Source organism: Mus musculus, chromosome 13, assembly GCF_000001635.26.
Source record: "Mus musculus strain C57BL/6J chromosome 13, GRCm38.p6 C57BL/6J".
In the NCBI taxonomy this organism is placed as follows: Eukaryota; Metazoa; Chordata; class Mammalia; order Rodentia; family Muridae; genus Mus; species Mus musculus.
The window spans coordinates 53,905,637-53,926,375 of NC_000079.6; the positions used below are offsets into that span (position 1 = coordinate 53,905,637).

At 43.7% G+C, this 20,739-nt stretch overlaps 1 long non-coding RNA gene across 1 annotated transcript; it reads right to left on the reverse strand.

Moving 5' to 3' along the window:
• Window positions 1–6,626: 6,626 nt before the first annotated feature.
• E130119H09Rik (RIKEN cDNA E130119H09 gene) lies at window positions 6,627–10,112 on the reverse strand. The gene is made up of 3 exons (NR_152124.1): window positions 9,860–10,112; window positions 7,817–8,060; window positions 6,627–7,107 (listed from the first exon to the last, which is right to left on the reverse strand). It is a non-coding gene; the product is annotated as an RIKEN cDNA E130119H09 gene (long non-coding RNA).
• Window positions 10,113–20,739: the final 10,627 nt, after the last annotated feature.

A 20,739-nucleotide genomic window follows, 5' to 3' on the forward strand; every position in this document is an offset into this window, starting at 1 on the left:
TGCTGTACGGAGGGAGTGAGGACAGAGCTGGTACCTTTGACTTGTTCCAGACATGCAAGAAATAGTCTCTTTATTTCCTTATAATAAGGTTTTCCTATGTCATACAATGTTGGCTGGAGGTCTGTCATGTGTAGACTTTACTGTTTTGAGGTAATCCTTGTCTCATACTGATGTATTTCCAGCATTATTTCCATACATAATAAAAATAGAGATGAAATTAGTTCCTTCTGTAGATTGCAAGGAATTTTTCTATCCCTAGTTTCTTCAGGGCTTTCATCCTGAAATGTCCAACATTATTAAATGCCTTTTCTGCATCTATTGAGATAATCATGTGATTTCTGATTTCAAATCTACACATCTGTTGGATTGCACATATTGATTTGGGTATGTTGAGCCAACTTTGCATCTCTAGAATAAAATCAACTTAAGCTATGTTTTGTTGTTGTTGTTGTTTTGTGGGGTTTTTTTTCAATTCAACTCTCTCCAACTTTTATTGCACAAATAATCTCCCTAATATATTTAACTTCAAGAAATTTCTATATAATACATGCACGTGCATTTATTTATTGTTTTAATTTGCATGTGTACTTGTGTGTGTATTTGTGTGTGTGCGTGTGTGTGTGTGCGCGTGTGTGCGCTATATGCATGCAAATGCCCTTTTAGGTCAGAAGTTGGTATAAGATACCTTAGAATTACTATCACAGGCCATTGTGAATTGTCAACATGAGGTTAAGAGCTGAATGTGCATAAGTGCTCTTAGCGTCACAGATATCTGGCCAGACCCTACGTCATGCATTTTAATCCAGTTGAAGTTTTTTCACGATGACTAAATGTGAACAATGTGACTATTCCATGCGAGGACTTCCCAGTACTACTTCAGAGAATATCTCCTTTTTTATTTTAGATTTTTGTAAAAAAAAAAAAAATAGAATCTCTACAGAATGCTTAAATAGTAGCTGCTAGATGGTCATATAAAGATTAAATCAGACACTTAGGAAACTTAAGATTTTGGATACATGCAAAATTTAACTTCCAAGGGACTCCAAAGAATGTTGTGCACAAATATTTGCTTCTGTATTTTTCTCAGAATTCTAGAAGCACAATAACTTGGAATCTTTTTCCTCTTTATGTAATATTCTGATATACCAATATTATGATAGGCTAAAAATCAAGCACAATGTTGCTTTTTGTACAGAGCTAATGTTTCTTCCTTACAGATGGATCTAAATGCTGCAAATAACAAGACCCCAGACCATAATGATGTGTTCTTCGTATAGTTCTTTTTGTTTCTATCTGGTTGATTTCAGCCCTGAGTTTGATTATTTCCTGCTGTCTACTCCTCTTGTGTGTATTTGCTTCTTTTTGTTCTAGAGCTTTCAGGTGTGCTGTCAAGCTGGTAGTGTAAGCTCTCTCCAGCTTCTTTTTGGAGGCGCTTAGAGCTATGAGTTTTCTTCTTAGCACTGCTTTCATTGTGTCCCATAAGTTTTGGTATGATGTGTCTTCATTTTCATTAAATTCTAAAGAGTCTTTAATTTCTTTCTTTATTTCTTCCTTGACCAAGTTATCACTGAGCAGAGCATTGTTCAGCTTCCATGCGCATGTGTGTTTTCCGTTGTTTTTGTTGGAATTTAACTGCATGGAGAACTGATAGGGTGCATGGGATTATTTCAATCTTCTTGTATCTGTTGAGGCCTGTTTTGTGACCAATTACATGGTCAATTTAGGCGAAGGTACCATGAGGGCTGAGAAGAAGGTATATTCCTTTGCTTTAGGATGAAATGTTCTATAAATATATCTGTTAGATCCATTTGGTTCATAACTTATTAGTTAGTTTCACTGTGTCTCTGTTTAGTTTCTGTTTCCGTGATCTGTCCATTGCTAAGAGTGGGGTGTTGAAGCCTCCCACAATTATTGTGTGGGGTGCTATGTGTGCTTTGAGCTTTAGTAAAGTTTCTTTTATGAATGTGAGTGCCCTTGCATTTGGAGCATAGATGTTCAGAATTGGCAGTTTGACAGACACACCATATCTATTTAGCAAGGCAGCAGCCATAGCTTCTCAGTAGGTGCTGTGACCTCCCTAGCAATGGGTTTTGGACACACTGACAATATCACATGAGAATTCTGTCCTGTGGAATAGCCTCACTTCCAACCAGAAAACAGTTGGTTACCCCCTTTAACAGATGTATCACCATTACTTCAGTGGGCACAACTCACCTGGCAGATCAGTGTTATTCACAGGATCCAGAGGTAAGCAAGACTACCATAGAGCCTTATCCATCTGCTTTTCAAAGAAGGGGTGAAGTGACACTAACATATACCAGTGATACCACATCCTTCCCATGGAGGAAGAGAGCCCTTACCACTGTGATCTCTTTTGATCAGTAAAATCTATACTTTGTCATCAAGATACACACAAGGATTATGTACAAAGAAAATCAAACATAGAAGAAATTGAATTTCCAAAAGCTTTACAAGTTAGGGTTTCCAGAAGAAAGCTTAAGTATGTGATATCTTTATTCCGGAAATAATTAATGTCAAGTGGATGGAGAGAGAATAAAATGTATACCAGACTCCTTCCTTAATCATTGAAAGGCTACAAACAAAATGGAACCAGAGGCTGGAGGTAATTTATGGTCACTGTGTGTGGTCTGTAAGAAGCATTCATGGTCATATTTTGAATGCTAAGTGGATGTCTGCCTCCGTTAAAGCTGATCGAGTTATCTAGGTTTGACAGACAGAAAACTGGGATTAAAAGATTGAAGTGACTAGTCCAGGGTCAAGTGGCTTGGTGCCTGGAAGCTTGAACTCCCATTTGCCCGACACTCAACTACACTCTTCCAGTCATTTGTAATGTTAGACTGCTTGTCAATCATTCATGATTTCCCTCAGCAGACACTGCTTGCTTTACTTCATCAGCACTGTGGTGATGGAGCATAAAACAGTTGGCTGAACTATTCTGAGGTCAATCTAAGGAGGAAATTCGAAGGACAAAGAAGAGGTGAATGACAGAGACCCTCTGTATCCCACTTTGGAATAGCATCCTCAGCAAGCAGTTGTACAAAAGTACGTAGACCAGCCTAAAAATATTTGGGATGATTTATAAGCAAGCCTCCAGCAAAATGATAGAAGACAATTATGCAAATGGCTAGAGAAAAATAGAAGATGTTTTTGATAGGGACACAATTATCTACTAAGCAAGGCAATGGCCATGGCTGCCCACTAGGACCTTTGACCTCCTCACAATATCAAAGGAGAACTCAGTCCTGTGGAACAGACTCACTTCCCATCTGAAAACAACTGGTTACCCCTTTAACCGTTTTACCGCTATTGCTGATACATACAGTTACGTGTTATGCTCAGCACATTAACTTTCTATTCCAGACTGTATCCAGATGAGAAAACTGGGTACTGAATGTCCACGAAAGAACCTTTGATGACAGGCTGCATCAAGGGTCATGTATGCCATCTCTGGCATCTTTGTCCCGCATCCTTTAGTAGTAAAGATAGAGAGAGCACTAGGGAGAGAGCAAGCCAAGCCCCTGGTTATGGTGTTAGTTAGGCAATTCCTCTTAACGCTTAGTGCCTCTGTTATAAATGGGCAGAGTGCCCATTCTCAGGATAAAGTTATTAAGCAAGATGCTATTTATGAAATTATTAGTGTAGTGTTAAAATACAGTGCACAATTCCAAATAAACTGCTACTGTTATCACAAAGCTCTGTATTAAATCCAATGGCAAAAACTGATGCTCTTTTTCTTTTTTAAATTAAATTCACTTAACATAGAGCAACAGTAAAATTGTGGAAAGGAAAGAATTATTCAGACTCCACAAAGTCAGTCTGCAGAGTGGTTTGGCTCAGGATACGGAAGGTTGGGACACTATGTTTCATGCAAGTGTGTGTGTGTTTTGTGTGTGTGTGTGTCTGTGTGTGTGTGTGTGTGTATGTGTGTGTGTGTGTGTGTGTGTTGTGTGTCTGTGTCTGTGTGTGTCTGTGTGTGTGTGTGTGTGTGTGTGTGTGTGTGTGTGTGTGTGTAAGAAAGGAAAAGGGGAGATGGAGAAAGGCAGCAAGCATTAGCTAGCCACTGTCTTGGAGTTTGTGGTTCTTCATGAGGATGCTGAAGCTGAGGGAGCTACACAACCTGACTAGATCACACAACCAGTTTATACGAGTTTGAGGATCCGAACTCAAGACGGCCAGAGGCATAAACCTTCGCTTGCCTCCACCCTTTGACCCTAAGGTCACTGTCCCTCACCAACCCCTCTCCCAGCCTACCTGACAATCTCGTTCTTGAACTGAAACAATTAGTAAAAGGAAAGTCTGATGACTACTTGGTCCAAGGAGTCTCATTTCCCTAAATAAGTAACAGGTCCCATAGAGGATCTGAAGGAGGAATAATTATGCTTTCAACCACAAATAGGGGATGAAAGGAACAGTGCTGGTATTAGAGCGGTCTCCATGGAGATCAGGAAGAATGCTTAATTGTTTCTGAAATGATCAGATCAAGCTGCAGTCGTCTCTCCCATCTGCAATTGAGTGACACAAAGGTGCATGGATCCAGAGACACCACCTCTGATCTGGAAGGTTGCTCACGATCGCACAAGCCTTTAAGGGTCAAATCAAGATTTCTCTTCCTGGGTGAGTTACTGTACTTTAAGAAGAATAACACGAGACAAAAGAGTCTTCCTTTGGTCTGAGTTACAGTCCAGATTCCTGAGTGTTGCCGAAAAATGACTTTGCAACCTCAATCAATGAAGTGTCCCTCATGCCCGCTTGCATCCCATCACATTGTGGCTCTTGCTGTCTGGACACAGCTCCCCCGCTCCCCCACATCCTCAGCCTTTTGCCAGCCCCTCTCTCTTCTTGGAAAGTTTTTCTGAGCCACTCACTGGGAGGCCAAATCCCTTCAGTCTACCATGAAGTCTTGCCTCAGCACATGATTCTGTCTTAGCAAAACTCCATGTGAGTCTGTATCAGCTGACACCACACAGCCCAACTGTGGAAGTGTCAAGAAGCCAACAGAACACTGCCACAAGCTTTTTATGTGTTTCTCTCTATGGAGTTACAACAAATGGAGCTTAGCTACTCAATGTAAGGCAAACCAATACATATGTGTTGTTAGCAAAGAGTCCTTCATCATGTGTCGCTTCATGTGCTTGCTTTAGCAAAGCATCCTCTCTCCTTGTGTCTGCTTCAGTGAAATATCCCTTCTTGTATCTGTCACAGCAAAACATTCTTTTATTTGTGTCCCCTTGAGAAAAACAGCCCTTCACATATTTGCTCCAGCAAAACACCTTCTTAAAAAAAAAAAAAACAAAACAAAACAAAAAACTGACTTTTCAAAGAAACCGTAAGTTTCCACTTCATTCGGGTGTCACTGTTGGGCCACCTGTCCACTCTAGGGGACATCTCCTTAAATCCATATTGTCACGCTCCCTGGGATTAATTCTGGATCCTGGAGAAATCCTCTGCACACATTTTCTTGTCCAAGCAAAACCTTTGCCGCCTCAAGCTCTTGAAACTGCAACTTCACCTTTCACAGAGGACAGGAAACACAGTGTGAGATTGCTCGCATTGCGGAGCAGTGGAGTTCTGAATTGTCTGTGTCCTGGCAATGGGAACGCTTACCTAAGGATACTGCCATCAGAGAAGGGATTCTTATCATTAGGCCCAAGCCCTTAAAACCTTGCCAGGTTTCTGTGGATTCATAACAAACACCCCTGGGAAATTCTGTGCATGGCGCAACTGTGGGTGCCCACAGTGTGCAGCCTGGCATGAGGGGCAGGCACTAGCAATGCCGGGGAAGAGTGTTAACAGCAGCAGGCTCGTCTGCGGGATGGTGAGATGCCACAGGTCCTTTCGGAGACATCTTGGGGCTGGGAGCCATTTCTCTAAGAGGTTGTTATTGGATGAAGCCTCCCTCCCGTCAGTGGAGTCTAACCGTGAAGGTGGTATCATGCAGCCAGGGACTTCAGACAGCCTCGTCCAATGCTCTGACAACAACCTAGACACTAACCCTCCTACTCTCTGTCTCCACTCCTCTCTCTTCTCCCAATTAAATCTTTCCACGTGAGACTCCTCTAAGCTTCTCTCCAGCCACAGTGAACTTACACTGTTTAGTCTTCTTTTTATTAATTTATTTACTTTACATGCCAGATCACAGATTTCCCTCCCTCCTCTTCTTCCAGTCCCTCCCTCTTAACTTCCTTCCCCCATGTGCTCCTCCCCCTCCCCAACCCCCACCCTGTCTCCCTTTCTCCTCAGAGAAGGGGAGGCCTCCCGGGTATATTGATCCACCACTGCATATCAGGTTGCAGTGAGTGTAGGTATATCTTCTCCTATTGAGGCTAGACAAAGCAGCCCAGTTAGGGGAAAGGGATCCAAAGGCGGGCAGAGATAACCCCTGCTCCTGCTATTCAGGGCCGCACATGAAGACCAAGCTACACATCTGTTATCTATGCATAGCAGTTCTCCTGTACATGTTCTCTGATTGGTCATTTAGTTTCAGTGAGCCCTTATAGTGTTGTTGATTCTTAATTGAAAATAATTGTACATATTTATGGAGTAGAATTTTATGCATATATAAAATATATAATGCCCAATCAGGATGATTAACATTCCATCTTCTTCAATAATTACCATTTATTTGTGTTCAAAAGAAAAATTTCAACTCCTCTATTTTGATGCTTTGTGAAATACATAATACATTTTTATATACTATAGAAACACAACGCCAAGGAATGCAAGGGTTTAATCCGTCCATCTCTGTGCACTTTGGTCACCATTATTGACCTCCCCGCATCCTCCTTCCCCTTTGTCCGTCTCAGCTTCTGGTGGCTGACTTTCCATTCTCTACTCCTGCAAGTTAACCTGTGAGCTTCCACAGTGAGACCACTGAAATCACTTTTTGACAGAACTGGTCTATCGTTCTCCTTATAAAAGGATTTCAGGCTTGAGGCTACAGTTTCTCAATGTGCTAAGAAGGAGAGAAGCACGAGGCAGTTGGATCTTCTCTTTCCCTTGAAACTCTCATCAGGTCTGGAGTCGGGGTCTGGGCAGCCTGAGTGACGGGCAGTCTAGGAAGTGAGTGCTTCCGAATCGATTGTTTTCCTGCATACATGTCATGCCAGAAAGGGTATGTCAACCCAGAAGCATCCAGGCAGCAGAGGAAACACAGCGCTAGCACGGTGGGTGACCTGGGAATCTGTTTACCACCTTGACAAGACATCAGTGTTCTCCCCAGAAACGGGCTCAGATGAAGCTAAGGACGAGTCAACCTCAGCATCTAAAGCCATGGGGCTTAAACATAATTACCACAGAGAAGAGCTTCCAGCTGAGATTGTCACCGTGCAGAGCTAGGATTTCACATTTAATAGCTAAGTCCTTCATGAAAGACCCACTTGTCTGACATATATGGACCACACAGTGTTGGGGAGATGACCTTATTTTTCTTAGACTCTGTATGAATGAAATAATAGGAGGGAAGGGTGCAGGGTATCCTACCCTTTCTTAGAGTACTGTAAGGCTTGAGCTAGGAGACGAATGTAGTGACTGGCCGCAAAGAGTTTTCATTTCATGCAGAATGGTTTCTGCTTCACATGAGCCAAGAGGCTGCCACATTCCCACTTCTTTAAATTAAAATGGCCTCATACATTATAAGTTTATGTAAACTTTAATTATTTAGTCAATGAGACTTGGCCCTGTAAATTAATTTTTCCCTCTATTATAAGATTTTGAGATCTCATCTCAGAAACGTTGGAAGGAATAACAAATTATACACCACTCTACAATTCAACAATTACTCCTGCACATTACTCACTGATTTTCAGGAGTCCGACTCTGTGGGCTGTGGTAGTAGCCAAGGCAAGCAAGTCACTGCTTTCCACAGTGGGCGTGTAAGCAGAGGGAGACAGCCAATGACAAAGGAGCCGAGGAAATGTCAGGTAGAGGTGAATGCTGTGATGAAACAAAACAGAGCAATTTGGCAGACACGCTGCCACTGAAGATGTGACGGGTAAGAAAGATTCCTGACCTCCGAGAAACGGCAGCATTGGAGTCGAAGCCTAGATGAAAATAAAACATTGTGACTACTTAAGAAAAAAGACTTGGGGACAAAACCTGCAGCCAAACCCATTGTTTGAGCCAAATGGCATGTTTGCGAAGCTAAAAGAATGTCTGTGTGGGAGCAAGGCTGGAGACGGGGGAGGGGCTAGACAATAGTAAGTACCGGTCAGAGATTTGGGTTTTACTGGGGTACAGATGTTTTGTTGGGAGTCTCATGGGTTTGGAAGACCCCATGAGTTGTGGTGGAAAAAGCAAAAGCAGGAAACATGGTGGAAACCTGATTGCAATACTCTGGGAAGGAAATAAGATCACTTGGTTGATGGCAGAACTGGACAAAAAGAGAAGGCAGTTGGGACATGTGTTAGAGAAACAGACGTCAGTGCGTGGATGTACGAGACTGGGACATGAGGAATCTACAGAGAGTCTAGGCTTTGACCTAAGTGACCAGTGGGGAAGACTGGAGGAAGCATGGGTCTAGACGATAGACAGAATAAAGGAAGGTGGGGTTAGGGATTAGAGATTCGTTTGGACAATGTTGCAATTGAAACAATCGCCCATGAGACACCCAAGCGGCAATTCTAGAGGTCACTGACAGATCAGAGTAGCGAGCTAAGGATAAGTGGAGACCTGTAAAATTAAAAATCATTTACATGGTACTGGCTGAAGTCACAAAGGGAATTGGAAAAAAAAAAGTGTCCTGCCCCCAACAGAGTCACATAACTCTGCCAGAAAAAAAAAAAAAAAAGGAGGGGGGGGTAATCTGTGAAGTTGAGGAATTCTGGGAGAATGTGACATCAAGAACCAGGAGGGAAAAGTGGGTGGGAGGGAATGAATTCAACACTCCAAAGAGGCTGAGTGACCTAAGTAGAGTCGTCAAGCAGCCGACCACAGCAGTGGCTTGGACAAATAGCAGTCCTGAGCACGCGCAGTTGCTTCTGGAGCTAAGCAGCCGAACTCACAAGACAGTCTTAGCCACAGACCGTGAGCACGCACCCAAGGCCTTCTGTCCTTTCCTTCTGAACCACTGGAGAGCAAAGTAATCTCAGTGGAGCCCACTGTACCCTGGGGTCCTAAGTCAAAATACGCCCCTCCCCTCCCCTCCTCCATCTTCCTCAACACGACCGGAGAGATTCGTAGGTTCCCTGACCTGTGAGGCCAACAGAGAAGAGACAGATTTAAACGACTACATATTTTTTTTTTTTGCCAAAAGTTCTTGTGTACAAAATTCTAGAAGTCTCTCATAAATATTATTCACTTATTTTAAGAAGCAATGTCCTATGGTATTTTTCTAGAAATAAATAATTCAGGCATCCTGTCTCTATTGGTAGTCTGCCAATCACAACAAATAAATTTTCAGGTTTGTGAACACTGCAAGGAGGTTAATTCTGAGAAGTTGTTAAAGTTGGGAAACACGAATCAAACATCCCAGAAGCTTTGAAGACATAAATGGCACTGCTAGTGTTTACATTTTGTCACAAAAGAGTTCACTTATGCTTTCCTTGTGATTTTGAGAGACCCCATGGAAACTATGTTCATGAATTGAACTTATTAATATCTCATATTAGACCAAACATTTTTCCAAGAATGGAAAACAAACTGTTCTTATCTACTTAAGGATGTGTCCTACAGCCAAATAACAAGTGCATGCAGGATTAGATTTTGAAATGGAGATTTGTAGGCTTAGATTTTTTTTAAAACCTACTTTTAATAAGGGTCCTCAACTGCTTCAATCCCACTTCTAGCCCACCATCCAAAGGTAGGGGAGAAAAGATGGTAAAAGGAACAAGGGGATGTGGACCTGTTTAGAAGTAGATTTTAGAGTCATTCCGATCTCCATTGTCAGGATAGCAGCAGTCCAGTTCAGTAGCGTCACAAACACAAATCAGCAGTGGTGGCACGATCAAGCAGAAACAGCCAGGCCTCCACCGAATCAGGACAAGTCTGTGGGAGCGACCAGAACCAGAAGTACTCTGCCATGCCTCTCCCAAAGAAGTAAAGATCAGTGAAGACTCGAGACCAACAAAGCATGGCAAGGCTAGCTATGCAAGGTCCCATCGCCGTCCCTTGAGTCCTATTTATACACTCTCCAAACAACACATGTCCTCCCACAGGTCTGCTCAGCAAAACACCACAGGAGTCTCCATCACATGACACAGCCAGAAACTTCCACTTCAGAGATTAGTGGGTGGCAGCCTCTCTTAACAATACAGCTTTTGCAAAACAACTGACTAATGTCAGCCCTCATTTCCAAAAGTCAGACCAAAACGAACAATGTATCTCCAGAAAACAATGCCCTTTGAGAGTAACCAACAAACCGGTTCCACTCAAATACTTATGCTCCTACCAATGGCCTCAACCTATTCCAAAATCTAAAGGACTATCAGCCCCACACCTGCGGTCATTACCACATGCTTTCTCCGTGTCTCATAGTTAAATGTTGGGAGATCAATGAACCAATGTGCTCACTGATCAGCCTGTCACTGAGCTTGGTGTGAGACACAGGAAACAAATCAGGACGTGGTCCCTGTCTCAGAAGAAACATTGTACCCAGAAACACATCAGCTAGAACATTGTATAATAATCACCACGTAAGAAAAACACACCAAGGGCTACAGAGCAGAAAGAATTAAACTTGGTCTGGACAAGGAAAACAAAGGAATTATCCCAAAGATGGTGTGCAGGTTTTGGTTTTCACAATAGATATGTTAATTTCAGTTAAAAATAACAGTGCAGGAACTCTAAGTATTAGAGAGGCAATGTTTTAGTTCCTTTTCTGATGTGATAAAAACACCACGACCAAATGCATCTTACAGAATAAAAGACTCTGATCTTGCCAGGTGTGGTGGTGCACGCCTTTAATCCCAACACTTGGGAGGTAGAGGCAGATGGATTTCTGAGTTCGAGGCCAGCCTGGTCTACAGAGTGAGTTCTAGGACAGCCAAGGCTACACAGAGAGACCCTATCTCAAAAAAAAAAAAAAAAAAAAGACTCTGATCTCACTTACAGGTCCAGAGGGATGAGCACCCATCATGGCAAGCAGACGTGCAGCAAACAGCATGAGCAGCAACCTAGGGAATCACATCTCAACTCCACAAAGAAGTGTCAAGAAAGCAAACTGGAAGTGGGGACTATAAACCCCCAAAGCCCACTCCAAGTGGCACACTGCCTCCAACAAGGCCACACCTCCCAATAGTGCCACTCCCTATGGGCCAAGCATTCAAGGGCATGAGTCTATGGGGGCCATTCCTATTCAAACTGCCACATTCCACTCTGTGGCCTGCATAGGTTTATAGCCGTAACATAATGCAAAATGCATTTAGTCCAACTTCAAAAGTCCCCACGGTATGTAACAATCTCAAACTTGTTTAAAATTCTAAAGTTCAGTGTCTCCTCAGTGACTCATGCAATCTCTGAACTCTAGTTCTCTATAAAATCAAAATCAAACAGCAGATCACATACTTTCAACATATAATTGCATAGATATGGGTGTGTGTGTGTGTGTGTGTGTGTGTGTGTGTGTGTGTCCTATGCCATTATAATTGGTGAGGAAACACTGAACCAAAGCAAGACTGAAGACGATCTGGGCAAACTCCAAACTCTGCATCTCCATGTCGGATGTCAAAGCACTTTTCACATCTCCAACTCCTTTCAGCTTTGCTGACTGCAACCCACTTCTCTCACTTGGGCTGGTTCCACTCCCTGTTAGCAGCTCTCCTCGACAGGTGTCCTATGGTTCTGGCATCTCCAATATTTGGGGGTCTCCAAGGCAACCAAGGCTTCACCTTCACAGCTTCACACAATGGCCTCTCTGCATCTTCATATAGGCACCCCTCTGAATGGGGCTGGCTTCAGCAGGTTTCCTTAGTCTCAGAGGGAGACCCCATAACCCCTCTCTTGTGTTCTTGACTCTAGAGTCAGAACCATGTGGCTGAAGCTGCCATATTCTTTATATATATATATATATTATTATTATTCTTTATATATATATATATATATATATATATTACGTATTTTCCTCAATTGCATTTTCAATGCTCTCCCAAAAGTCCCCCATACCCTCCCCCCCAATCCCCTACCCACCCATTCCCATTTTTTGGCCCTGGTGTTCCCCTGTACTGGGGCATATAAAGTTTGTGTGTCCAATGGGCCTCTCTTTGCAGTGATGGCCGACTAAGCCATCTTTTGATACATATGCAGCTAGAGTCAAGAGCTCCGGGGTACTGGTTAGTTCATAATGTTGTTCCACCTATAGGATTGCAGATCCCTTTAGCTCCTTGGGTACTTTCTCTAGCTCCTCCATTGGGAACCCTGTGATCATTCCAATAGCTGACTGTGAGCATCCACTTCTGTGTTTGCTAGGCCCCGGCCTAGTCTCACAAGAGACAGCTATATCTGGGACCTTTCAGCAAAATCTTGCTAGTGTATGCAATGCTTGCTGGGGCTGGAATGTGGTCCCCGTGTTCAATCACATCCTCACCAACTTTCTGTTTTCAATCGTTTTCTCCACTGTCGAAACTTTGCTCTCCTGAAACTTGCTCTGTAGACCAGGCTGGCCTTGAATTTAGAGATCTGTCAGCCTCTGCCTTCTGGGTGCTGTGATTAAAGAGATGTACCACCATACCTGGACCTAAGCTGTTCTTTAATTTCTTTTGACAAGTTGGCAGCTTGGCCTGGCGGGGTCTTGTGCTTTATTCCATTCTGTTCGCTTATCTCCTTGAACACAGCTTAGCTCTATGTCATTTCCTGCTGCCCCTTTTCTCCCCAATCTGTCCATTTTACATTTTCACTTGTTCAGCTTGCCTTAATAAATTACAGATCTTCATAAGAGTGGTCACTAATAACTACACAACAGAGTCAATAGTAGGCTGTTTTGTGATTTTTTTCTACCAAAGGAATTGATCCAAAGTCCCTTCAATTTAGCCTTAGGTAAGATTTTTAGACAAGGGCAACAACCAGTCACATTCTTTTCCAAAATATCGCAGAACGTTCTCTGTGCTACAGACTAATATTCTTCTCCTCTGAAACCTCTTGAGCCAGGCTCCTTACAGTTCAAATCACCCTCAGCACCACTGTCTCCCGTGCTTCTACTGGTATGGTCCATTAAACCTCACGTGTAGCATTCCACTGCTTTTCTAATCCAAAGTCCACATTCTCAGCACCCCTGCATGGCCTCTGCATCAGCTCCTGCCTCCAGGACCCTGCCCTGTGTGAGTTCCTGTCCTGACTGCCTTTGGGGTAAGTTGAGTATTTACTATACCCATTGAAGAGTCTAAATCCTTATGAGGGAAATGATGTAACCATGGGAAGCAGAAGCTTCTAGGTTATGTAGAAATAACCAGTCTGTTACAAAAATCAGATCAAAACCAGTTAGAACTCAAAATGAAAGTAGTCTGTGTTTGGATAGATTGGATCCAAGAAGTGCTCACTAGCCTCTCTCTGTCTGTCTGTCTGTCTGTCTATCTCTCTCTGTGTGTGTGTGTGTGTGTGTGTGTGTGTGTGTGTGTATCTGTGTCTCTCTGACTCTGTCACTGTCTCTCTGTCTGTCTCTGTCTCTCTGTCTGTCTCTGTCTGTCTCTGTCTCTCTCTCTCTCTCTCTCTCTCTCTCTCTCTCTCTCTCTCTCTCTCTCTGTTGCATCTGGCCAAGGGCCAGACTGGACATCTGGGCCTGAGGAGGTGCTACTATAACTAGCCTGCAAGAAGTGAAAATATTCTAAAGAGACACTCAGACTATCAGATTTGCAACAATAGCCCCCAAAGTTGGAATTCCACCCAAAATTTCATACTTGGAGAGGGAAATGGCTGGAGTTTGGTGCTAACCAGAAAAAGAACTTGTCTCTTGGAAAGAGATTTTACAGTTTTACCAACCTGTTGGACCATCTTTCTGGAGGAGGCTGGAGCCAAGACCTTGATGCTGGGTGAGGACATGAACTACATTTATGCATGCCTCTGTCCCTTTATGTGAACCTAAATCTCATGTCAGAACCCCAAAGACAGACTTGAGGTGACTACAGGATGCTTTTGTGCCCCTTTTCAGTGTGACCATACCAAACAAACCTTTTTGTACCTTTTTCTACTAACTTGTCTCTTCAGTTGACTATCAAAGATGGTGGCAGAGCCTGGCTTGTTAGGGCTTCCAGAACACAGGCTCTGACTCATGACAGGACCACTTCATTTCTGTTCTGTGCTAGTCGACATATTTACACAAATTGGCTCCAGTCCAAGGCCACAACTATCTGAACAGTTAGCTTTACTAACTGATAAGGAAATTCTGAACTATGGAACTTAATGTTCATTGGCAAGGCTCAGAAGGAACAGGAAGGCTGGAGGGAGTGTTGGTGTCACATTATCCCACGTTCTTTACATGATCCAACCACTGCCATTAAGAAAGGAGTAAACAGTGCAACCCTCATTGACCATAAATGAAAGAATCTCAGAGAGCGTGTGACTCACCAAAAGGACTGGGTAGCAAGCACACAGCTTCCCCTGGAGGAAATGCTCTTTCCTTATATAAGCTAATCTTTAGGATCCAGGGATGGTCTGCTGCTGTTACAAAGCCATACCCTGACTCATCACTGTCTGCTCAAACGGCTAAATGAAAGGGGAGTGACAGTGGACAGTGACAAAGGGGACAGGAAGGCTGAGTGGGAGTGAGAAGGTCGACAATCCAGATCCTGGCAGCCACAGGGCTGCTTCCTATTCTTGCTCTGCCTCTGAGCAAGATTGCAACTGGCAGCCTTTTTCCTCCATGCTCTGGCCTGTCTACAAAACCGGACAGGGAGGTTGTAATTATTTTGGCTGGGTCGATGAGACTGTTGTGTGAAGTGAATGAGCCTGTTAAATAGACCCATAAGCTGTGTCTACTAGCTGCACCATCTTAGGAGAGATCATCTAAATCCTGAATGCCTCTTGGCCCACCTCTGGTAATAACAATGCTTTCTTCTAGAGCCATTTAAGGATTAAGGGAGTGTTTGCAATAGTGTTAACTTATTGATGGCTAAGATCATTATTATTATGATTAGTCCAGGCTTTGATGCAAGCAAGTATTCCAAATATACTTATGGTGCCCGTGTTTGACAAAGAAGATACTCCAGTCAGGTTGAGAAGAGTAGGAAATTGGGGGAGGGGTTGGCCCCATGATTTTAGAAGCTCAGTGATTCTGGCCAAGTCACAGAGGGAAACTTCCCCATAGTAGTTTACCAGTCACTTCTGAGACAAGGCACCTGGTGGCATCAGGAGCTGTCTAGGTACTCAGCATCCATGCAACTAATGATAAAAAATGATAGACCATTGACTCTCTCACTCTTCTGTAATTATCATATATTCAGCCACCAGTGCACCTGAGAGACATCTTCGAAGGCACATGGACAGGTCTGTGTCTAGAATATCATGTGAACACAAAGGAACTCTTTCACCCCATCACCCCCCCCGCCCCCGTTTCCTTGTCTATAAAATGGTCCCAAAGACTCATGAGGTTCTAGTAAGACTAGAAAAGAATGGGATTGGCCCAGCCTCAGAACTATTAGGTGAACAGTTGTATTTACATGTCAGGGTAACTCAGTCTATGTGTAGTTTTCCAGCTCAGAAGCTCACACATGTACATGATGTATCACACATGTTGGTCAGAGTGGAGATTTATTGCTTTTACAAAATGTTTTGAAAGTTGCATCGCCTGCTCCCAGATGCTGAGTAACATCGTCATTGGTGTGTGGTATGGAATCTCTGGCTTTGTTGTAGTGGTAAACTTCTTATAGACACTGTTAAATAAAATACAGAAGACTGTTAGCTTGGAATGATGCCCTGTGCTAGGCCCAACCACAGGCCAAATGAAAGTTGGTTTCTTCATGCTAATCTCATGGACCACCAAGCCAAAATTAAACTCTTTCTCTGACCTAAGATACTTCAAGGATAAAATAGTCCTTAAGCTTCCTTCCGAGTCCACATGTAAATTCTTTTATCTGTCAGACTAAGTACCTGCAAGACGAAGGTTGTGTTCCCTGTGACCATGGAGATTTGTCATCAGTATTTGATAAATCTCTATCTCGGAAGCCGGCTTTCTGCGACCTTTATCTCTCCCTTAGCTTATGTGATGGTAACAGAAACAACTACTGTGGTGGTAGGCTCAGCAACCACATCAGAGAAGTGTTCTTTCTAGAAATTCATTTAAAAAATGCTTCCACTTAATGCTGATGAGGACAGGAGGTGGAGACTGGCTAAGCAGATAAGGGTAAAAAGATGGCAAGAAAGGGGACTGGTTTCTTTCTTGGCTATAAGCCAGAAATGTCCTTGCGCCTGACCACAGCCTTATCCTTGCCAGAGGCTAAAGATGCCAGAAGTGTTTAAGTCAAAATGTCTCTGGACTTGCTGTGGCTCGAGGCCAGAACTGCCAGGAAGGGTGGGGGCGTGGATCTGTTTTTCCCTTATATCCTTTCCCTTAAAGGAGTGCACTTTCCTCGACGCCATAGTGAGGACATGTGTATAATGCTGGCACCAGGACTCCTGGAAACTTCATTGGATAACTCATTCTTTAGTCAGTGAAGCCTTATTAACTTCAAGACAGTGACAATCAGTGGCATTCTAGGGACCCCTCCTGCTGGATGAACCCCCCCCCCTTGCCCTCCTTTCCTTCTCTTAATCTTATTATAGTAAAATACTTCTTCATAAAACTGCCCTTCTTTGGTCCATGCGTTTATACTTTGAGTTCTCAAGATGAGGATCCAAAAGTCATCTTTTGATGGCTTGGGGCAATCAAGTTTCCAGACACTTCGTCCCAGAACTAAACTCACTCAAGAGCTGAGAAGGCTTCTACTGCTCCCAAACACACTGGAGAGGGTTGGCCCGATGCCTCAGTGGTTGAGAGCACTGGTTGCTCATGCAGAGGATAAGGGTTTGATTCCCAGCACCCACATGGCGGCAGCTCATGACTATCTGCAACTCCACTTCCAAAGGATATGATGCTCTCTCTTGGCCTCCCAAAAGCACTAGGCATGTACGTGGTGCACACATGCATATGAACAAAAACACTCTGCTGCACAGAATACATAAATGAGTGTTTTAAAAAAAATACACCCAGGGTCAATACTTGGCACAGTTGAAATTCAACCCATAGCAAGAACTGAAAAGGGTGATGTCAAATGAGTGGGAACCGTGCTTCTCCACCTTCTGGGCTTCTGTTTCCCACAACAAGAATCCATTAAGGGCAACAGAAGGGAGAGCAGTCAAGTCACCTCTCAGGACAGTATGGAGGGCCAAAGAGGACCCAGGGAGAGTGACAATAACCCGACGACTTGGCAGTTCCCAAAGAGTAACAACAGCCAGTGTGGATCCTTGACCCAGGAGAGACTCGGCCTGTTTCTCACTTACCAGATGGAGAAAGGTTTCAAATCGCACTGAATCTGGAGTAAAGAAAGCGAGGAGACAGAACCAGGCCTTCTTAATCCTTGCTTCGTGGAGTAGGAGGAGGGAGAGGGGGCAGATGGGAGCGGGAAGAAGGCGGTGAGGGGGCCGGTGGGAAAATGTTCTTTGCTGTTCCAGTAAAAGCTTCCAAAGAGCTTGAAGAAGTTCAGAAAAATAGAGCCTTATGAGGGGAGTTGAGGAGAGATCTGCATGTCAGAGTGACAAAGTGGGGACAAAGGCTATCCTGAATCAACCAACGCAATTGCGTCTCCTGGATTTTGTGCTACTGTCCTGCTGACTGCAGTGTTGTTAAGCTTAGGAATGTTTTATTGGGGGCAAACAAAACGAAAGTGTTAACTGTTCAGGCACCTCAGTTGAGGGAGCCACTCTCCAGATGTTGGGGGTCTCTGACTCCGCTATGGGACCTCTCAAGTCCTCGCTTTGCTTTAATGTCATCTGCGCATGCGCTTTGCTTTCACGTCATCTACGCATGCCTCCACACACAATTGTCTCTCTTCACCCTCAGTGCCCCACAGCCAAAGGCTCCCTGTTGGTCATTCCCAAGCTGGCATGACCTTGAGTACTCCACATTTGCTGTGGTCTGAGGGGACAAGTTGTCCCCAGAAGGAGAATCTGAATCTCTGTGTTAAGCCAATACACTATGTCACCCGTGGACAGAAAGGGACAGAGAGCCATGCTCTGTTAATCAGGAAAAACAAATGCCAGTTTCCAAATGAGGGAGGGGGGTTTCCAGCTGAGCAGACCCTGCCCCAAGATCTCACCTGCCCTTTTCCATGGTAAGCACCATGTGACTTGCAAACCTCAGCTGGCAGCTGGCAGCTGGCAGCTGGCAGCGGACGGTGCCGGCTCTCACTTCCAGTAAGGGAACCGGTTGCTCCCTTAAAGACCTTAGGATACACTGTTACCATCGCTTACTTTGCAACGGATTTAACTTATACTTTAGGCCAGCTCAGAGTTTAGGATCCCAGACCTCCCAGGAAAACCAAGAGCCCCCTTATTTTCTGGAGTAGATGCTGTCACACCCTCTCTGTGTTTGAATCTCTGGGAGAATTATTTAAATAACACTCTGCCTTTTAAAGGGCTGTGGGAGAGATAATTAGCACTTACCCATTGTCTGAAAATGGCAGGTTATAAAATCTAGCAATCTAGCTCAGCTTTCATTTTTAGATCTTTTATGGAACATGAAATTCTACTCTGCAATCTTGATAGAAAAGCCTCTTTGTGTGTGTGTGTGTGTGTGTGTGTGTGTGTGTGTATGTGTGTGTGTGCATTTAGAGATTTATTTAGGCCTCAATTTTGAAATCCAAAAAGTCCCACACTTTTGTGATATAGGCTCTCTCTCCCCCCTCCCTACCTCCCCAAGAACAACTTTCTTGGCATTGAAAGACAACAGCGAGGGGAATCTAGAGTCCTGGCAGGTGCCAGGAAGAGAAGGAAGAGTGCGGAGCAGGGGGAGAGGAAGGGCGCATGGCTGTGGCTTCTTAGAGATCAAGGAAGTAGTGGCTATTGCTTATTGAAAGTCCAGTGTCTCATGCAAAACCACTTCTGGCTCTGAGTCAGTAAGTTTGGGTCAAGCTCGGTTGACTCCTGACCCCTTAAGTGTCTCTTAGACTCAACCTTGTCCAAAATGACTCTTTGTCCCCTGGGAAGGGTGACTGGCTTGGGAGAAGGCAGGTAATCAAGTCAAAAGGATAAAAATCTAGCTTGTGGTTCTGTTAGAACCCTCAGGAAAGAATTATTCTCTGCCTTACATGTCAGGCCCTGAGACACGGAGGGCCAGTTTGCCTGATTGAGTGCAGCTTTGCCAAGGCATGTTCAAAGGTGGGCTCAAGATCAAAAAGATGGCCATGAAGATTCCAAGACTAAAACCACGTCAGCCCTGAACTTACCAACTGTCAGTTGCAAGAACAAGACCTTTTTGGTTGAAATATGTTCTCATGTGCAAGCAAAGAACATCCTGTAGAACACGCTAACAGTGGCAACAAAAACAAATTAGTGTTTTAAACCCAGCCTTCTTCTCCAACAAACAGCCCATGGACCCTGCAAAATTGATTTCATGAAGCTTCACTTGATTATTACACAGGCAAAGGTATGTTTTCAAACATGCTAGGTACTCCAGGGTCTTATTGATGCCTCCATTTCCTCCTCCGGACTGGGAACCCCTTAAGATCAGGGATTCACATGAATTAACCCTTTCCATGCACACTTGTCAGAGTTCAGACCAGGCAGTCATTCAATAACCATTACTTATATTGGGGAGGAAGAGCAGGAAATTTCTCCCTCCCAGATACCTTACTTTTAAATTATGAAGCTTGTGTTTGTCTTAATAACTACAATTTTTTTCTCAAGGAGAAAGACTGGCACTAAATGCCTTTTTCTTGGCGTCTAGAGTAAGTGAGTTTTAGTGGTGGTGAACTTTGAGAGAGATGACGTGCATGTCAAAAACACATTTCAAATAGCCCAACAGTTTTAACAGAAACAATTTAAAATTAAATTACAGGTCATATTCCTTCTGTTACATTTTGCATGACATTAAAAAATTAGACAATAAAAGTCTAGCTGGATTTAAAGTTTTCTATTTAATTACTGCCTACATTCATTCACATTCATTCATTCATTCCTCCTGTGGTGGTTTGAATGAGAGAGGGCCCCCCATAGACTCATGTTTTCATGCTTAGTCCCCAGTTAGTGGACTGTTTGGGAAGGATTAGGAGGTGTGGCCTTGTTGGAGGAGGAGTGTTACTAAGGGGTGGGCATTGAGGTTTCTAAAGTTCTTCCTGCTTTCAGATCAGAGATGAAGCTCTCAGCTGCTTCTTCAGCACCATGCCTGTCTGCGACCCACTATCATGATTATAAACTAACCCTCTGAAACTATAAACAAACCCCTAGGTAAATGTTCTCCGTTATTAGAGTTGCCTTGGTCATGATGTCTCTCCACAGAAGTAGAACAGTAACTAAGACAACTCCATTCTTTCTTGCGCCTGATTCACAGAAAGTGTTCATGAAGCAATAACTCCCCATATTCTAACGACTCTACATTTGTCTGGTGGTCAGTTTCCCACAGCATTGGCAAAGAAGAGTTGATGTGTTTGATGTGTATGATGCTAAGGCAGCCGCTCCAAATGGGATTGCAGTGTGTCACTCTCTGCCAATAGCACCCGTCATTAAAACACCCAATTTGTCACCTCGGGGTTAGGAGTTAGTATCTGTGAAGTCTGATGTGGCAACACTGAAGAGTAACACCCATGCCTGGAGCTTGCTGAT